The sequence below is a fragment of the Eumetopias jubatus genome, unplaced genomic scaffold (assembly GCF_037043125.1).
Source record: "Eumetopias jubatus isolate StellerSeaLion01/CBP00866 unplaced genomic scaffold, mEumJub1_p1.0 scaffold_9, whole genome shotgun sequence".
Classification (NCBI taxonomy): domain Eukaryota; kingdom Metazoa; phylum Chordata; class Mammalia; order Carnivora; family Otariidae; genus Eumetopias; species Eumetopias jubatus.
This window is the reverse complement of record NW_028274815.1, coordinates 73367843-73392864: the sequence shown is the minus strand read 5'-3', so window position 1 is coordinate 73392864 and position 25022 is coordinate 73367843. Positions and strand designations below refer to the sequence as shown.

General features: G+C 41.2%; 1 protein-coding gene and 1 long non-coding RNA gene across 8 annotated transcripts in view; one reads left to right on the top strand and one right to left on the bottom strand.

Moving 5' to 3' along the window:
• Positions 1 to 19581, bottom strand: part of LOC148163559 (uncharacterized) — a 50548-nt gene extending 30967 nt beyond the window's left edge. Inside the window, exon 1 of one of the 2 annotated variants that reach the window (XR_015768962.1) lies at positions 19479 to 19581. This is a non-coding gene — a long non-coding RNA (uncharacterized LOC148163559). Of the gene's footprint in view, positions 1 to 6447; positions 6558 to 19478 lie in introns of those variants that run through there. The other variant, XR_015768961.1, reaches the window with a different exon arrangement.
• The window catches only part of SOCS5 (suppressor of cytokine signaling 5), a 112101-nt gene continuing 106628 nt past the window's right edge, over positions 19550 to 25022 (top strand). For 4 of the 6 annotated variants that reach the window (XR_015768957.1, XR_015768958.1, XR_015768959.1 and 1 more), the window contains exon 1: positions 19846 to 20041. The gene's annotated coding sequence lies outside the window, so the exon portion shown is untranslated. Of the gene's footprint in view, positions 19705 to 19845; positions 20042 to 20397; positions 20899 to 25022 lie in introns of those variants that run through there. The other 2 variants (XM_028103934.2, XM_028103935.2) reach the window with 2 other exon arrangements.

The following is a 25022-nucleotide window of genomic DNA, read 5'->3' as shown; positions in this document are numbered from 1 at the left end:
GTAATAATATTTAAGAAATAGTTAAACTCCTTACTTTTGAAGTTGAGTGGGATGAGGGATGGAATCAAAGGGTGAGAATTTGTCATTTTATATGCTTTTATATGTTTTTAAAGTATGTGCATATTTTATTTTCATGATTTTTTTTAAAACCTAGTTTAAGTTTTTTAAACATTGGTCCTTTATTATCATCTCAAACAATGAGTGATAGGCCACAAGTAAGACCTGTTAACAAGAAAAGGCCACATTCTCCCTTTATGAGAAAATGGAGTGGGCCTTTCTTTCAGTTGACTCTCTGAATTGTGAACAAAGATGGTCACTGACTGGGGCTGCTTTTGGAAATCCCAAGGGATAAAAATCTCTTCTTTCCACTCTTGGGTACAAATGCAAGTATTTCTGATGCTCAGTTTCTAAACAAGTGAAGTCAAGTGCCTGATATATCATAACAGATCCATGGTAAGTACACTTGAAGCCATTCATCCAACAATTATTTGTTGAAAACTATATGTTAAGCCCCTGTGATATGCACTGGGGATACAACAGAGAACAAGACAGATAAAACCCCTGCCCTCATAGAGCTTACATCCCAATGAAACATGTAAATGAATATTTCCTTCATTTATTCAAATAGTTTGCCTATTGGCTAAGATCATCTGGGCTATTTATTGCCATATAAATGATGTAAACAAATAAAGCCATTTGCTGAGAAATAAAAGAGACCACGGACATACAGATTTCTGGAGCACTTTTCTCCAAAGAATGTATTTTTGGTCCTGAAGATGACATCCTCTTATTTCTATGCTATAAAATTAAGGGAAGAATAAACTAAGTTAAAGTGGTTGACAGCTCTTAAGATGGCTCCCAATGATACTGCTTCCTGGTATTCCCCTCCCCTTGAGTGTGACCTGGTCTTAGTGACTTGATTCTAATAAATAAATTACTGCAAGAGTCAGTTCCGAGACTAGATTACAAAAGACTGACTACCATCTTCCTTGCACATTCTCTTGGCATTCTCTCCCATACTGGCTCTAAAGGAAGTCAGTGGCAATGCATTGGGAACTGTAGAGAGGATCACATAGCACACACACAGCACCAAACTGAGAATCTCTGTCCAACACACAGTGAGGAACTAAGGTCCTCAATCCAATGGCACTGAGTAAGCTGGGAGATGGATCCTCAGCCCCTCTAGCAGAGGTCTTGATTGCAGTTTTGTAAAAGACAGAGGCCCTCAGCAGGAGAACACAGCTAAACTGCACCTGGATTCCTGACAGAAAGAAACTTCGAGATAACAATGTTGTCATTCTGAGCTCTGAGTTTTGAGATGTTTGTTACACAGCAATAAGTAACTAATATGGTTGACTAAACCTCATCTTCCTTTGGAAGTAGACCACATAAGGTCAAGACATTTGCCTTTGAGAGCATTGTCTATCACACAGGGTGCAGTCAAATACTCTACCCCGGAGCTCTACCCCCATGTCACACAGGGTGGACAGAGTAAAGCCGTGGTGGTTTTTAGTGAAAGCACTGCTCTGTCCTGCTTTGCTTTGTTTCAGCTCCTCTCCAGTGAGCTGACCTTGTCTCTGAAGGCTCTTAGTTCACTAAGGGCTTTTTTTACACATTGATTTTGTCACCTTTTCTGGAAATGAATTTTTTCAATCTATATTTTATTTGCAAGTACTTTAGTTAAGAATCATCCCAGACTTTGATTTATTCCTTTATACACTTATTAATTATTTTCTGCACTCCTCTGCTTTTCTCCACTGTCTGCATTCCTTTACCTTTTTTTAGAGCTTTTGTTAATTCTTCCAGCTTTTGGTTAAAGCATAAGAATCTACTTGAGTAAGACCTCATTTTGCTCCCATATTTCAACATCCTTTTCTTTTCTTTTTTGACTGGAACTACATTTCTTATATTACAGTCTTTTTTCCGAAAGCTTGTGCATGACTTCCTTTTATTTGTCATTTAATTAAGATGGAAGGAAAAATTCCACTTTAAGAGATAAACCGTATGACTACTTTTAGTAGTTTCTATTGAGAAGAATGTTTGCATTATTGTCTCTAGAACTTTCAAAGTACTTAGTTCTTTGAATAGCATAGGTAATTCGGATTTAGGAGGCTTCCTCCCCCAACCCCCAGAATGGCAATTTGGGGCTATATGAAGGATTTATAAAGATAAGAGGGAAGGGAATATTTGGGGTACCATTTTACTTTGTTTTTCAGGTTCTGAGAAAGACTGTTTGGAGTGAAGTATTGAAATGACTCAAAGATTATTTTGACTGAATCAAGAATATATACTCTCTAAATTACAAATCATCATCATCATCACCACCACCACAAAACAGAAAATACATTACTTTTCCTCCTAAAATATTTAAAGAGAAAAGCAAGCCATAGCAGAAAAATGGCCTTAGAAGAACATGGCAATTTACATCTGCTACCGAGAAAAACACACATGAGATTATGTCCAATAGGTGCCTTCAGGTATCCCAAAAGCTTGCCCCCTTTCCTGAAAAGTTTTCCCTTGCCCTGATATTCTACCCCTTTCTAAATATGGCACAGCCCTGAAGCAATAAACGTACTCTTCACCCAACAATGGCAGTAACAACAAAGACAATTGCATAAAAGATCTTTAAAATTTTTATTTGTTTTGTTTTGTTTGTTTTATTAACAACTTCAAGAAGGTACGCGGCCCCCAGAGAAGCTGACCAAAGACTTGGTCCTCTAGCTATATGGTGTTACTTGAAGTTGCTTCTCAGGGCAACACAGACAACTTAAATATGTATACTTAGGGATGAAAGACACTCCTTTCTGACTTTAAAGAAAATATGCAGGGATTTGGGAGAAAGCAAATGAGGCTTTTCAAGGTGCCACCAGCCTTTCTCAGTCAAACATCCCAAACGAGAAGACATGGAGGCCAGCAAGGGCAGGTGCAGGAAAGGCAATGATAAGGAGGGCTGGCAAAAGTAAACCCTCAGTGAATTCAGCCCCAAGAAAGTGGATTTCCTACAGTATAAGGAAAGACTTGTTCAGGCTTAGTTTTAATAAATGATAAAGAGACACAAATTAAACGAGTGGCCATCTTACCATGGATGATTCCTTAAGAGTCTTTAGAGTAATTCAGTCTAAACTTGGAGGCCCTGTGCTGTAGGGCAGACAGGAAATCCACCTCGGGTAAGTGTGAAGTATCTTTTACACACTCGCTGAGGGCTCTGGCAGGGACCAGGCATCTTAAGAATCACCAGGATCTCTGGAGGCCCTTGCCATCATTACTCCACATGAGTAAGTCCCAAACTGCGTTTCTAGAAAAGAGGGGCTGTTCAGCAAAGATGCAGCCTCCCCGAGGCATACATAGTGAGGGTACTGCCAAGAAGTAGGATGACATCCTTGCTGCTTCTGGGAGAACAGATCTCTTTAGTCTGGAAAATACAAGTTACCTCAAATTCTCCTCGTGGGCTTATTTGGAACTAAAGCTTGGAAGTCCAATCCCCAAGTCTTTCCTGAGGTAAAGACATGTAAGCCAGACAAAATGGGAAAGGGAAAGGGAAAAATACGGAGAGAGAACATAAATCGACATTTCTCAAAAGTGTCTCTCACGAAATTCCTTTCATCTTAGTGTCTATTTTGGAGTTGAGGAAACTGGGACAGGGGCATAATGACTGAGAGCATACAACCAGTTACTGACAGAGCTGGCCTTCTGCTATATCCTGTGCTTCTTTGTTTTTCTAATTTCCAACCTCTGTTCTATTTGAAATTGCTCTTGTTAGTTGGCACTTGTGTTTCTGCACCTAGAGTTTTAGACATATTTGGAAACTTCTTTTAAACATGTTGATCCACTCAGGGCTAAATTATTTGTGACAGCAAGAATAACTCCACCTTGGGGCATATCCAGCAGGATGAGGGATTCAGGGATAAATCATGTAGTGTTCCATTCTTCCTGGCTCTTGATGTTTGCACACAGGAGAAATCAGCTTCCCAGGAGCACAAAGGCCTCAAAAGGCCATCCTAACAGTGTCTGTGGAGGGAGGAAGTCAAAGTCCACAGACACCCTTAGGGCAACTTTGGGGAACCCGATCCCTTTCATGGCAATGATGTATGTGGAGCAGGTGATTTGGGAGGGACAGGTTAATGAGTTATTTGTATGTAGTTAAGTCTTGGGTCCTTAGCATCAGCTGGCCAGGCCATGTCCTCCCACCTCCTCTGAGAGTCACTGTTCAGCTGCATCCAGGCAAGGAGGGGAAGAGAGATTTTGAGAGTAATCGTGACTGTATCAGTGCACAAATGACATGTTCCAGTGGGCAGTGCAGGAGTGTGCAGGATTGTCCAGCTATGTCATATGATACAAGCATGGTCTAATACTTCCTCATATTCTTTCTTCTAATAATGAATTGCAGAGAACGAGATGTACTGTTGTGCCTTATAATTCAGACAGACAATACAGGTGTTGGCTAACATGGTTTGACATGACTCTTTTTTTTTTAAGCCAGTCCGGCAGAAAAGCACTAGACCTATTGTGGGAGTTGTACTGGCCCTTCCCCTTCCAACGGTCCATTAATCAGCAGCAAGATAGCCAAGGGACCACGTTACTTCACTGCAGCACAAAAAGGTTGTGGTTGTGAATGGGCTGAGTGGGAGCAGAGTTGTATCATTCCAGTTCTGATTGATTAATGCTGAAGTCACTGCTAAATAATGATTACCAGCCCCAGTCTCCACAAATCATTCACTGGGTGAAGGAGGACTCAGTGAAACAAACTTGGGCCAGTCAACACAGATTCTTCTTGTGGCGGGGGTGGGGTGTTGAGGATGGAGGGGGCAGGAGTGTGGAGATGGGAAGGGGGAAGAAAACTGGATCTGATTGAATACGCAAAAAGAACTGTAGCTGGGGTCCTCACGGTCCCTTGGGCACTTCCCTTCCTCATACTGTGGCCTTCTCCCGGCCTCTACACTGCAGTTCTCCACTGTCACATTAACTGAATGCTCCCATCGTGAGTCTGGTCCTCTGGCACACTTGGGTCCCTCCTTCCAGATTCCCACAACTAGCCAGATGGAGTTACTACCAACGCCAGTGACTTAGCCCTCCCCTCTCTAAGGCTTTCCCACCCAAATCCCCCAACTCCCCCTAATTCCCCCCCATTACTTGCTTCCGGCAAAGTATGTTCCATGGGGCCCCTCTCCTCCTTTTGTCCCCGTATCTCCTTTTCACGGCTTGCTGCCCGACTATGCTCGTGCACGGAAAGATAACACTCTCCTACTTAGGTTAGATGATCTTTTCAAAAATGTCTGGTGTATTTCCACTAATCCTGGACATAGAGGAGGTAGGAGATTAGAGTCACAAGAATGTTTTGGATAATATGAAGTTTACATCTTGCTTTTCTGTGTGTGGTTCTTTGAGACATATCCAGGCAACTAATGGGGAGACAAAAGTTTACGTTTTGCGTGAGCTCTGGTTGCTTTGGTGTCAGCAACCTCTAACGCTGCATGTTGCCATCCACTTGGTAGAAGGTACTTCCTGAAGATGCACTTTCGTGAAGTCAGAACCAGCACAGACTGAGCCAAATCCTGATTAAAATTCTTGCTGGCTGCTCCTTATGCCGGCAGAGTCCAGTGTCTCCACTTGTTGGAAATATAGCTGCCTGTCAACGTAAGACAACGCCAGTGCCTCTTCGATATTACAAACTCACAGTGTTCCTCTTCAAGAATGCCAGCATTCATAATTTTTAAGCCTCAAACTTTCAAGAAATGGAAGCAATTGAATTTCTCTGTGTTTTAAAGTAGAAATGGTAATGTTACCTAGCTAGAAATTTCTGTAAAGTATGGATTGGCAATAACATTATTTATGCTTTCAAAAATGGGTTCCTACTAAATTTATGCCTGTATCTCAGTCACAAGCTATGCTTCCAGTACATTCTTTAACTTCAACCTACATTTTTTTCTTAGCCCAGAAACTCTGAATGATTGCTCTGCTGCAGAAAATCACAGAAGTTTGAACTGAAATGAAATGTTTCAAAACTCAGGTAGACTTAAATATGTATTACTGTGAAGAAAACACTCTCAGTTGTAACATCTCTTAAGGGAAAGTTTTGAGATTTTCTAGATATGACAAAGATTTATGAGGTATGATTTCACAAGGAGAAAAAGCATTTTGGTGGGAACTCTTTTTTGTAAGTAAAATAGGAAATCACAAGAGCTAAATAAATAGATGACTTTCTGTGGAAATCATCTGTTAACTTAATTGAACAAATGAACTGCATTAAACTCTAGAAAACCAAACACACATTTGTTATTTAGTTTCTAGTAATTTTTAAAATTTTTCCTACAGAGTTGTTGTGGGATTTATTATTTTGAAAACATGCTATTTTAACAATGGTTTGTCAACAACGTGATCCTAGTAAAATGGTAGAAAGGGTGATTAGATACCAGATGGCTTGGGTTGCCTTCTCATGCTGCTACTCACCAGGTTTGTGACAATGGCCATTTCTCTTCAATACTTTGAACCTCCATCTTCTCATCTGTTCAACAAGAATAAGAAATACCTGAACCCCCTATCTCTTAACACTGTTGTGAGGATCAAAAAGGTCCTAGTTGTTAAACCATTTTGAAACTATAAAGTGCTATACAATATAAGGTATTCCACTCATTATCACCTCAGAATTCCTCTCAGATTATATTGCCTCAAACGCATTATTTAGGAAAAGTACAAACTTGAATGCCATATGGAGTCCTTGTTGACACTGCAGATGTTGGTTAATTTTAGATTCTAAAAGAACAAAAGAACAGAAGCACTACCAAGCAAATTAGCCTCTCTTTAGCTTTTTCTTCGAAATCTCCTATTATACAAACACCAAACTAAAAATGGCAGGCTAAATATTATAGAAAATTACATCATTTGAGGCATTGAAATTCTGTATATCCAAGCCCTTTTGCAGAACACAAATTTATTCCCTCCAAAGCACATTGCCAATGAATTTAATGTTATAAGATAAATTATGGTTATTTCTTCAAGGACTAAGTAAAAGAATTTTAATCTTTAACTTTAAATAACACAATGCCAGGGAAAATGTAAAAGTCTTAGAAGAGTCACAAAAAGGTATGACATCCATGTTGGTGGTCATAGTCTCTCTCAAACTAACAGAAAACTAAACTAAGCTCAGCCAGCCTTGTGCTCTGATTTTGAAGACCATATTTACAAGTAGGGATTTCTCTGTAGAACAGGTGTGACAGATGTGCATATGACAACTGCTTTTACAGCCCCATTAGTTTGGGAAGACCTGTCCTGATGGGCCTCAAGTGTACCATCTGTAAGACATCTCTTTGCACCTTGTCAAATCCAACGTCCTCTTTACACATGCATAAGCAGGAGGTGTTTTCGTAAAGTATATGGATGGCATCTGTCATTCTTTTTGTTTGCACACAACCCACTAACAAAAAGTATTTTGGAACAAGCTGAGCATTTTGTGTCTTGAAATTGTACTTACTTATTTAATTTATATTTTTTACCTATAAATATATATGTAATGGAAGCAATGAAACAAAAAATGCTTCCTATCAGAACATATCCATTAGATGACCTGAAGCAATTTAAAAATGGTCCTATGAATATTCTGAGCCTAGATTTTTTTTTAAAAATTGAAGCATAGTTGGCACACAATGTTACATTAGTTTCAGGGGTGCAACACAGTGATTTAACAAGTCTATACATTACGTTTCACTCCCCACAAGTGTAGCTACCATCTGTCACCATACAATGCTATTACAATACCATTGACAACATTCCCTAAGCTGAGCCTAGATCTTCAATACATTTTTCCAGAAAACTGTTAAGTTTTAGCACCTTAAGACACTGGCATAATGTCACACTAATTCAGAGACCATAAATATTTCACCTATAAAATATGTGTTCCTCTAAAGGAGGCAAAATTTTCAAAAAAATGTTCAACTTATATTTTAATAATTTGGTCAATACTATGTGATATGATATTTCAAAGTGTGTTCTGATGTGGACTGGAAATATTAAAAGCAAATCCAAGGAGTAGATTTTATAACACTGCTTATTATGGAGGCTGTCTAGGCTGATTATTTTAGTATTAAGTATACTAGTAATCGCCTCCCTGTCCTGCCCATATGCTACCTCTTTTAGCACAGAAGTCCTAATAAGACAGGTGCAACTTGATTCCATGTTACGTAGTTTTCTCAAACTGGAACAAATATTAACCCCCCCCCAAATATTTTTCCCTTGTGAAGAACTTTGGATTACTGCAGATGATTACAGACCTGAACAAGAAAGGGATTCAAACAACTTTCATTCACTGCTGAAATTGAACTGGAACTGACCCCCAAAATAAATTGGCTTAATTCCCTGTAAGAGCAATATGAATCAGGTTGCCATCTGTTCCCTTCCTTCTTTAACTTCACCAGTGGGCTGGGTTTAAGCAAAGAACTGGAGGAGTCCTTGGGGGAAAGGGAGGACTCTGGCTTGGTATTTAGACGGGTATGCTGCAATGGTAGAGTCACTCCAAGTGCATGCACAGAAGAGAGGAGTCTGGGGATTAGCTGGGGAAATCATGTAATTTGTCAAACCATGGGAACAACATGAGTTGAATTTGCCTAATTTTGTTAGAAGACATTGCATCAACTAAAAGTCCTTTGCATGCCAAAGATGAAAAATGCAATCCAAACTAACTTAATTAAAAAGGTAAATTTATTGGTTCATGTAACTGAATAATTTAGAGGATCTGGTTCAGATGAAGTTTGATCTAGGGCTCAAACCAGGTGACCTAGGGCTTGATTTCTCTCTCTTCTTTTCTAAATTCAGCATCTTCAGTATTGGCTCCATTCTTTTTTTTAATTTTTTTAATTCATTTTATTTTATTATGTTAGTCACCATACATTACACCATTAGTTTTTGATGTAGTGTTCCATGATTCATTGTTTGTGTAAAACACCCAGTACTCCATGCGATATGTGCCCTCCTTAATACCCATCACTGGGTTAACCCATCCCTCCACCCCCCCTCCCCTCTAAAACCCTCCGCTTGTTTCTCAGAGTCCATAGTCTCTCATGGTTCATCTCCCCCTCCGATTTCCCCCCCTTCATCTTTCCCTTCCTACTATCTTTTTTTTTTTAACATATAATGTAGTATTTGTTTCAGAGGTACAGGTCTGTGATTCATCAGTCTTACACAATTCACAGTGCTCACCATAGCACATACTCTCCCCAGTGTCCATCACCCAGCTATTGGCTCCATTCTTAGGCAACGTCTTCACGTACCCAATATGGTTGCAAGCCACTCCACGGAGTACTTGCCTCTAGGTTCAAATTCAGAACCAACTTTCTAGTAGGTCTAGAATGGATTACTGTGGCTAGAGGAATAGGATATACTAGATGACCTAGACTAAGGTCATATGTTTCACCCCTGAAGCAGGAGGGTGTAGACATCAGTCTTTTCCCCAAGCCCAGGGACTGAGAGTAAGGGAGGACCATAGTCCCTAGAACAAAAGGAGAGTGTAGTCAGCAGAATGGATGTTCTCTACAGATACTCAGGGATTGGATGAACAAATAATATCAGCAAGTATTATTTTTCACTCAATAAGGAATTCTGATATAAAAAGAACAAAAATATGAATAAGATTTACTATTATTTACAGATGATACAACTGTCTACCTGGAAAGCCCAGTGCCAACCAAAATCCAAAGAGAAGTTTTTAAAAACAATTGTTCTAACTCTCTTATGGAAGAATAAATAAAAAATAAAGGAGGAGGAGGAGGGGAAGGGGAAGGGGAAGGAGAGGGAGGGGGGAAAGAAGGGGAGGGAGGAATAATTCTGACTATATCCTAAAGAGAGAGTCCGACTTGCCAGCTAAGGGGGGAAAAAAGTAATGGCCAGAGGAAGACTGTAGAATCTTTATGTGAGACATTTTAAAAATGTAAGATAGGGGCGCCTGGGTGGCTCAGTCAGTTAAGTGTCTGCCTTCGGCTCTGGTCATAATCCCAGGGTCCTGGAATCGAGCCCCACATCAGGCTCCCATGCTCAGCAAGGAGCCTGCTTCTCCCTCTCCCTCTGCTGCTCCCCCTACTTGTGCTCTCCCTCTTCCTGTCAAATAAATACATAAAAATGTTAAAAAAATTTTTTTAAATAAAATTAAATTAAAAATATAAGATAATTTCAACTTGAGCTGGGACTAGACACTCTTCACAGAGATTAGACAGTTCTACAATTTGTAGTTTTTGTTATTCCCAAGGAAGAGAGCTTTAGAGCTAAGAAAGGCTTTCTGGATGGCTATTTGCTGTCTCTTGTCAACTTCATGGTTTATTTTTAATACTTTCTCTCATGCTATAATTATAAAAAAAATAAATAAAACAAGACAAAAACAAAACACCTCCACCTACATGGAGCCAAACTAAAGAGAAGTACTATGTGGAGAGATAATTTTATGGCTGGGGTACCTTCTTCAGATATATATATTTGTTTTCTTCAATGGCACTTTTCACTGCCACATCACTTGTGCATATTTCTGCATCAGTAAATGTTCTCCCGACATCTCATGTAAATTAAGTGCCCTAGGATTTTTCCATCCTGGTCTCATATACCTGGAATATAATAAATAAGAAAAAGTCTTTGGGGGGGATAATATAAAAATAGCACACTTACTATACATGGCCTGGTTATAAAGCACACTTACCAAAGCCTGTTTCACCAAAACTATAAACCTATTTTCCAAAAGCAACTATGGGAAAATGAAGAATTACTAAGAGAAATGAAAAGAGATGCTAATGAAAATGGCCAAGGAGTATTTGGCCCTGAGTACGGGGTAGCACTATGAGCTGGCTGGGGCAGGGTACACCCTACAGTCCTCACCTTCTAACCCGTCATCCCCACCTGAGACTTCACTCTAGAGATGCTTCTATATGTTGAATGAAGAAAAATCGAAAATTTTCTAGAGCCTGCAATTCATTAACCGGAGCACAATTCAACTGCATTTTAATCTTTTTTCTTCTTCTTTTTTGAAACAGCATGCCAACTATGGTTGGTTGCAGGAAATGCAGATTAAATATTTTTTAAATTCCTTACTGGAAAAAATATAAAGGCATAATTGACAGGCTGGAAAAATGAGGAACTACTCTTGATGGAATGTGAGAGTTAATGCCTGGAAAGCTGAGGTTCTAATTTGGAAACCTAGTCACACTATCTCAGAACATTCCTTTCGAAGATTTTATTAAAGGATTTATAAGACTCTTGAGGATTTATCCTAAGGCTATACCTGCAGACATATGTGCTGGGTTATACACTATAGGATTGTTTGTAATAAGTAGCAAAGACTGGACACAGCCCAAGGATTCATCAATAGGGAAATAGTTAAATGAACTATGGCAGATCCTACAGTGTAATACTATGCAGCTGTTTAAAAGAATGAGGAAGCTCTCCTAGTACTGGTAGGAAAGATCTCCAAGATACATTGTTAGACGGAAAACAAGATCCAGATCAGGGGATAAAGTAGGCTACCTCTTGTGTAAGAAGCAGGAAGAGAAGAAAGATAAGAACTGCTCGTATCTGTGTGAAGAAACACTAGAAGATACACAGAAAAAATCGGTATAGTTATCGCTACCTATCCAGGTGGGTGGGGTAAAGAACTGCGTGAAGGAGCAGGAAAAGATAAGACTTGTCATTATATCCTTTCTTATTTGGATTTTTGAAATGTGAATGTATCAGCTGGTCAAATAGAAGTTATTAAATAAAAACCAAAAAAAAAAAAAAAGTTTGAGAGAAGTTATTCAGGAGTCATGTGGTAACTTCAAAGAAGTTGCAGCTGCAATTAAAGTGAAACAAAACAAAATACCCTGAATCCATCCTCAACCAAGGGCATACTGTTGGTAGGTTTTGAGCAGAGGGCTGCAGCAGAAGCCCAGACCCTACTGACTTCCATTCTATTAGCTGAGTACCTTGCCTATCCATCCTGACTCTTTTAAGCATCCTGACTCTTTCTCTGTAGCATTCTTTTCTCTCCTCTTATTTTTTTTTAAAGATTTTACTTATTTATTTGACAGAGAGAGAGAGAGCACAAGCAAGGGGAGTGGCAGGCAGAGGGAAAGGGATGCAGGGCTCAATCCCAGGACCCTGGGATCATGACCTGAGCTGAAGGCAGACACCTAACTGACTGAGCCACCCAGGCACCCTTTTCCTCCCCTCTTAAAAGAAGTAACAAAGCAGAGACCCTGAAAGATGCTGCTGACAGCTATTATACTTTATTTATAAAGAGTTAAGTTAAACTAGAGTGTGGATTACTGCACACATTTCACAGGTGTTGAGAAAGTCTAGTTATCTTCCCAAGAAGGCAGGACTCCTGGCTCGTTTGGCTAGACTGGGCTAGGAAATCCTTCTTGATCCTCTCATAACCTATACATAGCTCTGTAATTGTGCTTAAAGCCTCCTACAGCAGGGCACCTGGGTGGCTCAGTTGGTTAAGTGTCCAACTCTTGATTTCTGCTCAGGTCATAATCTCAGAGTCCTGAGATGGAGCCCCATGTTGGGCTTTGCACTCAGCGCGGAGTCTGCTTGAGATTTTCCCTCTCCCTCTTCCTCCCCATCCTCTCACTCTCTAAATAAATAAATAAATATAATCTTAAAAAAAAAAAACCTCCTACAGAAGCCACCAAGGGTAGGAGGCAGTCCTCCCCACTAGACTGTGAGCTTTTGAGGCCAAGGTCTCTGTCTTATTCACTAGCCTTTGTATTCTCAGAGCCTAGCACAAAGCCTCCACAGGTACTGTGTGAACTCAGTAAACTGAACTTTTATCCACCTAATGGCTTAGACCATAATCCTGAGCCCCTTTATTTTTTTTAAAGATTTTTATTTATTTATTTGACAGAGAGAGACACAGTGAGAAAGGGAACACAAGCAGGGGGAGTGAGAGAGGGAGAAGCAGGCTTCCTGCGGAGCATGGAGCCCGATGTGGGGCTCGATCCCAGGACCCTGGGATCACGACCCGAGCCGAAGGCAGACGCCCAACGACTGAGCCACCCAGGAGCCGCCTGAGCCCTTTTTAATGTCCTTCCCTCGCTGTCACTAAACCCGTCAGTAAGTCCTGTCAGTCCTACTGCCAAACATACCCCAAACCTACTACTCTTTACCATCCTTAGCACCTCCCTAATTCAGACCACCAACATCTCTGGTCTGGCCCAAAACAACCAGTCTACCTTCTAATCCACTCTCCTACTGCCCCCAGAATATATTCTCCAAATGCAGTTAGAGTGATCTTTTAAAAACCAAATCAGGGATGCCTGGGTGACTCAGTCGGCTAAGCGTCTGCCTTCGGCTCAGGTCAGGATTCCGGGGTTCTGGGATTGAGTCCCGCATTGGGCTCCTTGCTTGGTGGGGAGCCTGCTTCTCCATCTGCCTGTCACTCCCCCTGCTTGTGCTCTCTCTCTCTCTGACAAACAAATAAATAAAATCTTAAAAAAAAATCAAATTATATCACACTCCTGCTTAAAAACCTTCGGTGGTTTCCTATCACAATTAGAATAAACATTTAACTCTTTACCTGAACTTCCAAGCCCTATGAGATCTGGCCCCTGTCTGCTTCTTTGACTTAGCCTCATACCACTGCCCTTCACTTCCTCTACTCCACACAGACAGCCTTTCAGTTCCTTATATCGACTCCGTCTGCTCCCGTCTCAGGGTCTCTGTGCTCTTCCTTTGACCTGCAAGGCTATCCCGCCGCCTTCTTTTTGTATGCTTGCCTCCTTGTGTCATCACTGATGCTCTACAATGCTTTCTCAGAGAGGCTTTCCCTGACCACTCCAGTTACATCTGCCCCGCCCTCCATATTGCTCTATTTGTAGCACCTTTAACTGTATAGATGAAAATCTTTACTTGCTGCTTTGTGCTTATTGTCCCCATGATAACATAAGTTCTGTGAAATCTCTTGTTTACCACTGTATGACCTGGGCTTAGAACAAGGCTGGGCACATAATGGCTCTAAAAAGTTTTTGTCAAATAAATGAAGGTGCTTAAAATTAATCATGGATAGAATATTTATTTCCTTTCCTTAGAGACCTTTTAAAGTAGCTATTTAATTGAAAAGGCAATAAACAATTATAAAAAGAAGCGAGGATGTCATGATTGGCTTTTGAAGAAACGTAGTAGAAAATAGTATTAAGGGAGTTAATTGAGAGAACATGATCCTACCAAAAATGGTAACTTCTGTCATAAACCAATCTAGGCAAGGAGTAGGTCCAGACACCATGTCCAGTGGATGGCCAGATGTTGGTTTTGCACTCAAGAAGTTCAAAACCTATCAGAAGATACAGCTTTGCAATTATAACATCTAATATCTATATACAGCAAACTGCGTTCATGTTCATAATTACTTGTTTGATCACAAGAGTCCTATGAGGTAGGGTATTATTATAGCTATTGTTAGTACCATCTCATAGATTAAATAACTGAGGCTCAGAGAACTTATGTCATTTGCTTTGGCTAACACAGCAAGCAATGAATGAGATTTTTAAGTTAGACTCAGATCTTCTGACTCAGCTCTCCTGTTCCATTTCACCATTATGTCTATTCAGTGTGATAAATGTATGTGCAACATGGTATAGGGGTCAAGTGTAGCAGAGAGACTCTGTATCTGGAGAGGTCTGGGAAGGCTTCATGAAGAAAAGTCTTATAAATGGGGCCGTGAAAGGGAAGCAAGAGTTTTCAGGTGGAGTACAAGGCACATTTCAGATCGATATCTGATGAAAAGCATAGAGGGGTGAAAATGGATAGCCTGCTGTATGTGGCAGGTAGCAGAGGAGTCCAGATGGGAAGGTTGGGTCATACCATCAAAGATTTTCAGTGCCATTTTTAGGCAGTTGAGCAGTCCCTGAAAGCAAAAGATTGAAAGTCAAATCTGGGTTTTCAAAAGAAAATTAAAGTGGCAGATTGGTGGATGAACTGGAGCATGAAGAAACAAGTTAGGAAGGTTTTTTTTTGGTTTTTTGGTGATCGTGCAAGCAAGATAAGTGTCTGAATGAGGATACTGGAAATGCAAAGGGCTGATTTAAAAATGTGTGAGTAAGACTCACTTCTGGGGAGGTCTAAGAGAGGGAGAGGTAAAGATTATTTTTAAAAATTTCTAGCTTATACGACTTGGTAGATGTTGATTATCTCAACCAAACTGAAGAATACAGAAACATGATTTCAGAAGGGAATTGGAGGTAGGGGTTTTCTTGTAGCAAAGATAAAGCACCTTCTGCTTCATCTTTCAGAAATGCTTGGTTTGAGGTGCCTGTTTGCAACATCCAGGTGGATACGTCAAGTAGGTAGCTGAAAACATGGGCCTAGACTTTGAAAGCAAGGTTGACTGGAGATCTAAATTTTGGAGTCATTAAAATACAAATTGTAGGGGTACCTGGGTGGCTCAGTTGGTTAAGCGTCTGCCTTTGGCTCAGGTCATGATCCCAGGGTCCTGGGATCGAGCCCCTCATCGGGCTCCCTGCTCAGCGGAGAGTCTGCTTCTCCCTCTACCCTTCTCCCCTGCTTGTGATCTCTCTCCAGTAAATAAATAAAATCTTTTTAAAAAAAGAAAAAAATACAAATTGTATTAAAATTCCTATGCAAAAGAGGCACAAAGGAACTTTTTTGAGTTGATGGAAATTTCTATTTCACAATTATGATAGGTTACAAGGGCATACATGTCTCCGAACAGATCAGACTATACACTTAAAATGACTGCATTTTTTTTTAAATCTTAAATCTCTTAAAAAGCACTAAAAATAAAAGTGAACTGCCTTGTATGACACAGTAAGTTCTAAACAAATTGTCTTTAAAAATTGTTAATCAGGGGCCCCTGGGTGGCTCAGTTGGTTAAGTGTCTGCCTTCGGCTCAGGTCATGATCTCGGGGTCCTGGTATTGAGCCCCGAGTCGGGCTCCCTGCTTCTCCCTCTCCCTCTGCCTCTCCCCCGCTGCTCATGCTCTCTCTCAAATAAATAAATAAAATCTTTAAAAAATTATTAATCAATTGTTTTAGAAAAAAAGAGAATGGAAAATTGTTCTACACATGTTAGTTAAAAACAAGTGATTGGCAGCAGGGAAAGCTGCCATGGTTTTGGCTGTTCCAGAAACCAGTGCTAGATGCGCCAGTTTATGGGCCATTTGGGAGTTTTCCATTCAAAACCATATTCCCTCCCTAAACCACCCTCCTCCATCGCCAACCCACCCTTGTAACACCTGGGGTGACTTCCCCATTTGGAGTAGCTAAGACAATAAAGGTACTTGAAGAATATAATATGACATTGCTGAACAAGAAATCTGTCCTTATTGATTGATTTTAGGCTTATGGCCAATTTGGCTTCCTCATTTGGCACCATTCTCTCAGCATCACTTCTGAATTGTCCTTTCAGTGCTCAGCTTAAAATTTACTTTGTACAAAGTACCCATTTTTAATTCAGTAGAAAGAGGGGAAGTCTGACATCTATATTCATCTACCAGTGTGGACACATCCACCATGAGTATACAATCACCAAAACTGTATATTTATGTTGGAATCTCAGTTTTGTTATATACTAAGTCTTTGAGACCTTGAAGAAAATGAGGATAATAAAATCCATTTTGCGGGGTGGTAGGAATTAGGTCAGATAGCATATGTGAAAGTGCTGAGTATGGTGTTGAGTAGGTGCTCAATAAAAGGCAGATGTCTTGTCAAGCCTGACTATACTTTCTCAGTTAGTCCATATCATAAATTTCTTGAAAGTAAAAATTTTCTGCTTTCTATATCCCACCCTAACTAATATATCCTCAGTAGACCTTGGGGAATGATGTTTAGGAAGCTGGCAGGTCAAGGATAAAGCTGAAAAAGATTTACACAATAAATCATAGATGAGACCATTCTGGTGAGATGGGAAGAAAGGAACTTGATTCAGAGGTGGTGGCAAAGGTCCTTCTTCACATTTCCTCTTTCCATTCATTTAAATTTGTATCTTGCCAAAAAGAGGGGACAGAAGGTCTCATCTTGATGAGCTGAGCTGCAAGACTGTGTGCCAATACACCTGGTCTTGATTCATGCCAGCTGGGAGAGAAGCTTGGCTTCTCAGTGTTTTACTACTGTGGTTTCCTGGGCTGGGCAGCTGGGTGCCTAATAATGATAAAAACCATAATAATACTTCATAATTATGCACTGCCCTTTGCCAGAACTTGGATTTAATTTTAATGACTATGACAGAACTGGCAACATCTCGTTCCCTGTTGGGGTGCAATACCCAAGGGCCTGGAAATACAAAGTGAAGTGGCAACTGCAACCTTCTCCTGCAGGGCCTATCCTGGCAATTTACCCAGAATGCTCTGGGTTTAAAGCTCATCATCAGAAACAAAGAGTACTTTTAAATTGCCCACATGCACTTGGCACTGTCAAGTAAAACAGTGTTTATGAAGCAACTACTGCCACTCAGGGGGCACATCATCTTGGAAGCCCAGGCCTGGAGGGTACCAAAGGAGGTGACCTCATTCATAACCCCACCCCTGCCACTACACTCTCGTAGCTAAGTTCACTGACCTTCCCATTCTGATTTGGGCTGGAGATGCTTTTGTGGCAGCCTGATTCAGGTGTCAGGGAATTCACCATTTAACACTCATTTTGTGAGCACCTATTCTGAGCCAAGGCACTGTGGAGGCACAAAGATGTATAAGGTGCATCCCTGCCCTCAAAGTAGCTTATCTTCTAGTTGAGGGATTCATATTCAGGCAGCTGTAATATAGAGGGAAGTCACGGCAGATGAAAGGGAATGAAATTAAGACTCCAGGTGAAAGGCTCAGGGCCATTCCCTCTACAAGAATAAAAAGAAAGGATGAAAAGATATGGGGTGAGGGTGGGGAGGATTTGAAGTGAAGAGATAGGCAACAATTTAGGTTTTTACAGGTTTCCCTGGTTGATGTTGCTGGTGGTGGTGGCGGGTTTTTTTTTTTTTTTTTTTTTTGGCTTCATAGCACTTATTACCCCCTGAGTTATGTTGTTCATTTATTAGTTTACTCATATACTGTTTATCTCACCCCATTCAGGGGTTCACCCTGGGGTTTCACAAGTTCAGGAAACTTGTCACTTTGGTTCACCACGGTATCCTGAGCTCTCAAACAAGTGCTCAGTGGCTTAATGAATAAGTGACCCAGGTGAGGCAGTGGATGTAGAAATGGAGAGGAAAGGGCATCTAGTAAATATAACCAACAAGACAAAGTTAGAAAGGGTAAGGGAGGTATTTACAGCAGTGAGGGAGAAGCATGGAGGATTACACCCAGGTTCCTGGTTCTGGATTTTGGTGAGTGGATGGTGACATTATCAAAAAAGATAAGGAACAGAGGAGAAAGAACAAGTTTTGTGGACTTCTGAGCGTATTTGAGTTCTGATTTGGATAGGTGATAATGAGGTTCAAGTGCAGATAATCCAAAAACACTTACATATGCAGATCTGGACCTCACTAAAGGTACACTCAGCCACCAAAGTGGTTAGATCACGTAGTGTGCGGTAGAATGACTATGTACCTACTGAGGAGAGGACTGGGGATCAGCTCTTAAAGAGCCAAGAGATAAACAGATCTAGTAAGATTAACAATCTGAATGTTTATAGTCTCAGGGAAACTGGGTGAGGGTTGCACCGGGGAGGAGAAAAAGCTTAAAGAGGGATGTAGTCCATCAAGTTTACTGCAATAGAGATCAAATAAGAACTAAAAAGTGACCCTTGAACTTGGTCACATGGCTGTCACCTGTAGCCTTAAGAGGAGCACTTTCAGTGTACTAGTAGGGAGTTTAATTTAGCCTGTATTGAAGGATGAATTGAAGTACAGATGAGCGCTAGGCAGGGGCTCACGGGCAAGTTGTTTTTTGTTTTGTTTTGTTTTTGTTTAAGTTTGGAGGCGTTGGAATTGGAACATGATCATGGTATGTCCAACACAGAAGTGGCCAGGAAATTTGTGAATGACGACACAGTTTCTAAAACGCCAGATGTAAAAAGTCCTGCTGGCGTCACAATGCCTCAACTATGCTTTTACCCTTTCAGCCATTTCTAGGGCGGGGGCCCTTCCACATAAAGTGCAGGCTAAAGTGGAGGACAATCACCCCTCCATCAGATCTGTGAGTCACGTTTGCGACAGCAAGGAGTAGCAATGGGACTACTTGAATTAAATGAAGTGCCCAGTTTCTCGTGCATCTTGGAATTTAGTGACTGGGTGGCTCCATGCTGGAGGGAGCTAGGGAGACTCATTCACATTTTCCGACCCGCCACCCACACCCTCCATTCATCATTTTTCCTTTCCTTTTTCCCTAACAGAGTTGAAACCAGGGACAAAGCTTTCTTCCTTCTCCCACCTCAGGTTGACCTTCCGCCCCCAAGCCCACCGCTGGCCTTTCTCCGACCACGTGACCCCCCTCAGCCCCCGTGACTCGCCGCCTCCGACCCCTCCCCTCCGGCTACAGCCGCTTTACTCCGCCCCTCCATCCCACGTGACAGCCTCTTTCCTACCTCACTGGCTCCTCCCTTTCCCCCGGGCCGGACCCGGCCGCCGTCTCAGCTGCCCGACTCCAAAATGGCAGCCGCGCACAGCGCGCACCCGAGCGGCCGGACCTCCCCGACTCCCGGGCCACCCCCCTCTCGCTCCCTGCCTCCTTCCTTCGGCCTTCACCTACACGCCTCCGGATTGGCCGCTAGGAATCCCGCCCCTCCAGAGCCCCGCCTGCTATTGGTCACGGTAGGCTGCCCTTCAGAGAGGCGTGCCCCCGCCGCCCCCCGCCCCGGGAGGTATTTTCCATTCCGGTGGGGGTTGGGGGGAGGGGGGGGAGGGGAAAGGGGAAAGGGGGGAGGCGGCCGGGGAAGGGGGTGGGGGCCTGGCGGGGGCATCCGGCAGAGCTGGGGTCCCCAGGCTCCGTCCAGAGGAAACGGGACTGCGCTCGATCGGGCAGTCGGAGGGGACGGGACGGGACTGGCGGGCGAGCGGGAGGACTCGCCCTCTCAGTGACTGCGCCGTCCGGGCCCGTCCGCCTGGCCGCAGGTGCCCGTGGATGAGGCCGCCCCGCGCGCCCCGACCGGTGAGTGTCCCCGCGGCCCGCGCCCGGCCCGGTCAGCGCCCGTTCCCGGGCCCCCGCGTCGCCGTTAGCGGCCGCCTGCCGGGCCTCCAGTGTCCGCGCCCGGCGCAGTCCGCCTCCGGCCGGCGCCTCCACACCCCGGGCAGAGGCAGCGCCGGCCCTCGGGCCGGGAGGAGACGGCGGGCGGGGGACGGCGAGTCCGGGCCGCGAGCCCTGGGCAGACCGCGCTGCGCGTAGTGGGGGCTTGCGCTTAGTAGGCTCTCGATGCATTTCTGAGGAATTATTTTTCTGGTTGGAGGGAGGTGGAGCGCCTAAGGGGAAGGGGGTCGTTCGCAGCCGGTAGGAGGGCGTTCGTGATAGGGGTCGGAGGGAGGCCACCGGAGACCGGGGGCCAGTTAACGCGCGCTGCGGGGAAGGGGCCAACCGGCCAAGTCACTTGCGCTCTACGGCTCCGTTCCGGGGGTCTTCAAGGTCGACGAGAAGCGGTCCACTGGGAGATGAGAGAACTGGGGAGCTTGGATGGGGAAGTGACCGGAGCACCTCCGGGGGTTTAACCCGAGGTGGAAAGGGATGCGCAGGCGGCCGCTGGAAGACCCTTCTGCAACTACTTGGACTCCTACGATTCTTTGGTGCTGGGATTTGGGCATTCAAGTAGCCGAAGCGAACTGACTCTCTGGAGAGGGAGTTGCATTTAAAGAAGGATGCTAAGAAGCAGTTTAAGTACACATGTCGGTTTGGTTCCGAACTTTGAAAAGGCTGGGGGATTGGATTCACGAGGTGATTTTTGACATTTTATTTTGGCATTCCAACCAAGAGGAGGCTTGCTGCTGGAACTTGTCAGTTCTCCTTTATTTTAAAATGTATGTACACGTTTGATGGTGTTTTACCAGTTACTAGTTTTGCTGGAAATGCTCATAACTGTACCTTTAAATTCTTGTAGCCGCCTCTACATCTGCTGAATATCCTTTCTTCAGGTCTCTCAGTCTAGAGCTGTGGCTTACTTCTTCCTGACTTAACATTTAGAGTGGACTGACTGTGCTATTAGAATTTGCTACTTACTTTTAGTCTACAATATTATTAAGTAATTCGCATGCTTTCTTTCCCTTGCTTTTAATTGTTTTTACAAGGTCAACTTTGAGTATTGTACTGGGAAGATGCTGGTAAGGTAGCAGCTCTAGAAAGCAATACTAAAATCAGTTGAGCTTTCTAACAGTTGAATTGTTAATGTCAGATGCTTAGTTTAATTTCAATAACCTTGTATTTGCATAACACTCTTGAGACTGGGTTAGGAACACAGAAAATGCATACCAGGGTCAGGCGGTGGCAGTCCACAGATTCTACCTCTGGCACCCCTTTGAGGTTCTTCATGGCACTGAGAAGAGGAAGCTAAGAATTACACAGCTAGATCTTTTCCTCTTTTAAATCTTTTCTTAATCATATGTATGTTATCTTACTAATTCCTCACAGTTTAAAAAAGGAAGGCCTCTTTTTTTTTAGGAAATACTTAAAACATACTTGAGAAAATTTGTAGATGATATGTTGCACTGTAATGTAATTCATCAGAGAAAAATGTTCTGCAAAAAAGTACTAATATTTTCATTTGGCACCTTTTTAGTTTTTCAATAACTGATGGATAATTACATTTTTTTCTGCCTATTGTCCTTGAATTTTACTATTTGTCTGTAGGGAGAATGTACTGGCACACAAAACAGTAGCCTAAAATATTGAAACCTAACACCTTTTAGCATTATAATAGCTTCTACATTATTCACCTTGAGACTCATCTATGGTAAACTAGTGGTCCTGAAGGCTTTCCCTTATCACCTTAGTTAAAAATGGGCTGTTTCCTCCATTTGTAGAACCAAGGAAAAATAATGTTTAATGCCTGCAAATTGATGATAATAACTAAATAGAATGAGAATGGGAAGCTTGGAAAAAAGATGTATGTACAAGAGTCACATTTGTTTTAGAGCTGGGAGAGTAGGCCATGGAGATGATTATTTTGCAGATCAGGAAACCAATGCCCAGAGCAGTGGAAGGGACTAAATTGCTAGTTAGTGACAGAGCCAGGATCAGTGGGCAGGTCTCTGGACTCTAGTCCAGGGTTTTTCTACATTATCACATTCACATTGTTTATTACTAAAGAGTTGCAGTGCCAACTATAAATGGTTTTTTGGATTATTTGTGATGTTCACTTCTAAGGATGGGGAAGTTTGAGTTGACTACATTTATACATGAAATGATGTAGAACTGGATGAGCTTTTATTGAAAAGTTTTAAACAGTATGCTTCATTGTTAGTGGAAGTGCTGATATTTCTCTCTCATTGGAAAGAGACAAACTGTCATGTCATCTAGATTAAAATATTAGATGAGCTTAGAGCAGGCTAGTGTTCTGTCATTTTTATGCTAAAAATTAATTGCTTATAAGATCTCCAGAATCCAAAGGCTCCTGTACTTTCAAAGTAAATTATATGAAAAGTATTATTCTCAGTAAGTGTGGGAGTTTTGTTATGATAAAATGGGTTTTAGTGCCTTTAAAAATAAGAGCAATAGTAGAATTACATGATAATTATGAAAACATAATTTCTATCATAGTTGTAGTAGAGAACAACTGACTTTGTATCTCAGCCACTTAATAACGTTATGATGTCTGGCAAGTGATTTAACCACTGTGTACTTTAGGTTTCCTCATCTGTAGAGTGAGGGTAATAAAAGTACCTACCTCATAGGAGAGTGGTGAGGATTCAAAGTGTTTCTTTCTTTAGCACACAGTAAGGGTGCAACAGATATTGGACACTGTTCTTTATGGCTCATTAGATGTATACAGACAATTATGTGCCCATTTGTTTCTTTGCTGTTAATGAAGTCACTTTGAGGCTACAAAAAATTCCTAGATAAATACATGATCACATAATAGCCTGTCTTACAAGGCTCTTAGTGCAGATGATGCCCTCATGTTTGTTTGTTTTTTGTTTTCTCCTTCCTCGGCTCATCTTGGACCTTTAATTAGGTATGCATATCAAGTTAGAGCGAGTGAGTCTATTTTTCTCAATGTCATCTGGAGACCCTTGTTGCAATGACATTATTCTAGAATCAAAATGCCAGTAATTGATCTGCAGGTATCCTAGTAAAAACGCAGTGAGTTCCAAAGGCTTACTGGGTAAGCTTAGGTGAGGAAATCAGGAATTTATAAGATCTGTTTTTCATTACAATCCCTTTCTATCAATGAAGCCATGAGAAAATCCTTGAACCTTGTTTTCTATTAAGTGAATGTTTTGATGACTTCATTCATTATACTGTTAGGTTTTAGTGATAAAATTTGTGTAATTCCAATTTTGTAACATTCTGTTCTTTTTACTTTGCTGTAACCCCGGTCTAATTAAGTGTTACGAACATGTGGTTTAGCAAATGTTTTTTAAATGACCGTGGTGGACTTTTCCTACATATTCTTTGGTTCTGCCTTATCAGGTTCTTCTATTGCTTTTATAACAGCTCTTCTGCTTGTAGTCCCCTTAACTTTGGTTCTCATGCACCTTTACCTACTGTCACAAACGTTTACCTACTGTCACAACATGTAACTTCTTACTGTCATACATGAGCGTACTTTTTTATGCCTCTTTTTAAACATGAATTTCAATTATTTAAAAAATGTATATCACATATTTTTAATTGCCCTTATTTTTAGAGTTTCATTGAATCGAGTCCATTTTACAGGTTAGAGATTAAAATCAGAAACAAGCGTAGCTCAAAAGCATTTTTATTATGTTAGTAGTAGAGTAGTGCTATTTGGTTTCAGATCTCAGGCAGGCATTCTTTTGGTAGGTACTTAAGGTGATAACTACATGGGTCATCCCTTTAATCTGAAGTAAGCATTACATGGAGCTATCAAAAGCTTTCAGGATCATATTTTTCCTTCACTGATACAGAATTTTAATGTTTGAGAGTGACCAACTCCTAATCTTCTTTTGATTAACTATATTATAATAAGGACTACGAAATTATTACAATTTATTGGATATTTTTGGAATCATGAAATGCTTTTAGGAATTTTGTAGAACTTAGACATGCAGATCTTTTCTTTCAATCAATTACATAATCTAATTATGTGAATAAAATATTTAAGTATGGTTTCAAGAGACATTAGAAGTACCATGTTATAATAAAATATAACCAATTATTATTCAATTATTAAGTTGCAATTTTTTATATGTTTAAAAATAATTATGGTGTTGTGAATTGCCAGTTACTCATATTTAAAATTCATGGATACAAGGACTGAGTAGGTATGGACCATGCAAACTACTTTCTTAGCTTCAATGTAGATGTTAGAGAATGACTGAAGGAAAATATGAATCATTTTCCTTACTCAATAAATTATTTTTCTGAGTTAGCCAACTGTCTTACTTGTTAGTGGGTAATGGAGAGAGGGCTTTTGAATCTGGTAATCTGGACTGGTAACTGGCTGGACTGTTGATTCATGTTAATGTTGGGTAAATTTACATCTGAGTAGTTTAACTGAGAATTAGTTACCTGTCTTTATTGTACATGTAGGTGAAAAATCCTAAGGAATGATTTGAGAGAGACCATAATCATAATGATACTTATTGCCAAGTACAGTAGAGTAAGTTTTTCTCTAAAAAGTCCATAAGCCTTTTGCTCATGTGATGTTTAACACCAAAATTAAATTTACCTTTGCTTTGATGAGATGTCATACAATAATCTTTTATCAAAGCTAATAATAAGGAGTGAGGAAGGTAATTTTGAAAAAAAATTTTTTTGAAATAGGCTTATTGGTCTAGGATTGTCTTCAAATTACGACTTCCTTATTTTATTTGAAGACTCCTATAATAGGAATAAGATCCAGTCTTTCTATTCTGGGCAAGATTCTTCAGTTAGGGGTGGTAATCAAGTATTGATACACTGTATTTCAAGTAAGTAAAAAGGACAGAAGCTTACTTAAATAATATATCTATATATCTATATA